Source organism: Puntigrus tetrazona, chromosome 15 (genome assembly GCF_018831695.1).
Source record: "Puntigrus tetrazona isolate hp1 chromosome 15, ASM1883169v1, whole genome shotgun sequence".
NCBI lineage: Eukaryota > Metazoa > Chordata > Actinopteri > Cypriniformes > Cyprinidae > Puntigrus > Puntigrus tetrazona.
In genome coordinates, this window is record NC_056713.1 from 20,837,437 (window position 1) to 20,839,936 (window position 2,500).

At 41.2% G+C, this 2,500-nt stretch overlaps 1 long non-coding RNA gene across 2 annotated transcripts in view; it reads left to right on the forward strand.

Annotated features, from left to right (window-relative positions):
* Positions 1–1,142, forward strand: part of LOC122359263 — a 5,085-nt gene extending 3,943 nt beyond the window's left edge. For both annotated transcript variants that reach the window (XR_006252695.1, XR_006252696.1), the window contains exon 5: positions 149–1,142. This is a non-coding gene — a long non-coding RNA (uncharacterized LOC122359263). The remainder of the gene's footprint in view (positions 1–148) is intronic.
* Positions 1,143–2,500: the final 1,358 nt, after the last annotated feature.

Here is a 2,500-nt window from a genome sequence, read left to right on the forward strand (position 1 = left end):
GTATATTTTAAACAATTAGTTTACACACGCAGCGCATTTCTAAGAGCTAGTTGTACAAATGCATGCATGCACACACACACCGCATCTCTCTACTTCTTCCCATCAACTTAATGAAGATGGATTTATCCAATCTATTCCCTGACACCAGAACCAGAACAAGCCAACCCGTCCCCTGTGTGGTGTCGTCCTCCTCTTCTCCTCCTCCTTTGGTCTTCTGTTCCTTCGCCCTGTATTTCCCTCCCTCTGATGGATCCGGCCGCCCCGGTGCGCCACCAGACCAAAAAGCGAAAAGGGCAAGAAATTTGTCACCTTCCCCAACAAGACCCTCACCAGACAAAAGAACAACGGCATTAATCATCTGACATTTCAATATTGTATTACCCTTTCTAGTGAAAATCAAGGGGGTCATTAAACTGGTAAAAGGAGACGGGGTGCAGATCAATAGAACAAGCCTCGAACAGAACCTTGAGCTTTACTGCCGTCTGCAGATTCACAGCTGCTGTCAGTAGGTATGATAGGAGACAGCCTTAACTAATTACCTCTACGTGAAGGGCATGAAGTGGCGTTCAATGCATTGATGGCAGCAGTGAAGAGAACACTTAATCAGCAGGCAATGAATATAAACAGGCAAAGACCACCGGAGGGGAGCCCCTTGTTTGTGGTGCTGTTCTTGATGAGAGCCGATGGTAGCGTGAGGTTTTGTGTCTGTAAAAACAACACACAGCCGAATTGCGTAGAGTATGTTGAAATGCTTTAGACGAGGGGAGAGTTTGAGAATGTGCCCTCCGAGTGCTTTCATGTTCTGCTTTTAGTACGTGGCACAGGGAAAGTTTTTCTTCGAGGATGAATTAAAAGGAGCGACAGGCTAATAGGGAGAGATACCTCAGTCGTTTCTCTTCGCTTTCACGAGCCTCTCCTGGCCGTTCACCCGTGTCTTCGTCATTCATCATCCTGCAATCGCGGCGTGTCTGTTCAGCAGGTCGTTTAACTACGAAAACATGCCAATTTAGCCTGTTTGTGTGTTCGCGGACAACTTCAAACGCTGTTTGGACATGGTCAGTCATCGTGCCGTTTCGGTTTGGTAGCTGTCAGAGTTCAGGTCTGTGATTGTGGAGCTCTTAACAAAACAAAGTGATTAAAGAGTTTTTGAACGAATTGGATGCCGTTTCTTTTTTGTTTTTAGATAAAGAACATTCTTCTACCTTAAAGTGAAACTCCACCCAAAAATGAAAGTTCATGATTTAGTCAACCCTGTGCTGCCCCAAATGTATATTACTTGCTTTCTTAGTTAAACCCAAATGAAGAATTTTACCACAAAGATTTGTCTTCGTCTTTAAACTATAAACCAGTGCTTTTGGCCAACCCTCAAACACGAGTTTATGAGTTCTCCTTTGATGAAGTTTTACAACACGCTTAACACTTGGTTGAAAGTGATGGCTGTATCGGTTACAGTTGGTTTTTTGTGTTTCTGAAGAAGGAAAAATTTATCTGGAACAGTATAAAGGTAAATAATGAGATTTTAGGTGGAGTATCTCAGCATACTATAAAAGAATAGTCATTCATTGGTAACATTTGATTAAAAAAAGTAACACTTAGTCCACATTTGACATTCTACTAATGGCAACTTGCAACTACATGTCAACTAACACTCATTGGAGTATAAGTAGACTGTCTATCTTCCAACACTTTCTTTTGAAGGGGTTCACAACATACAATAAACAGACCAATAGAAACTTTGTCAACTTATTCTACTAACCCTAAACCTACCCTAACAGTGAACTCTGAGAGTTTTAGACATGTTGCAAAGGAATAAGAATTAGTTGGTATGTATTTGTTGGTTGATTTCAGTGAAATGTTTGCACTCTTTGGCCCTATGTTTGTTTAAACATCCTCAACAAACAGGAGAACTGTTTTTTGCATTTACATTTAGTGATGTAGAAATTGATTCATTTTTAACGCTAGCAGTAATGACTGTGCTGGGGAGATGGATGAAGAACGAGCGAGCGCATGAAGGATTGCTCCTGTGCGACTCCTCTTTTCAGACGAAATGGTTCCATGATTTTTCATTGCTTTTTAATGCAACATTTAGCTGTTTTTGCAAATGAACGTAATAGAAAGGTTCGGTCTGAAACCGTTAAAATGTGGCATTGCAGGTCTGTAAGGAATCATGCCATTTATCTTCTTGGCATGTCATTCTTTTTAATCATTGGTTTATAGAGACATCTTGATGCATAATTCATCCATTCATTTTCCTTTAAGATAGAGCAGAACGTCTTTGTCAGCAGCTGTTGATTGCTTTACACATTTACTTCCAGTCGGTCGCCAACGATTTGGCTCGTTCCAGCACTTTTGGCAGAGAGATAGTTGCATAAATTTGACTGAGCATCTTCCTGACTATGCGATGGAGCCTTATAATGTAATTGGTGAAAAGTAATAATAAAGTTGATGAAAAACTGGCCGTGACTCATTGGCTGATGGGACGGGTAAGGTTACGTCAGCC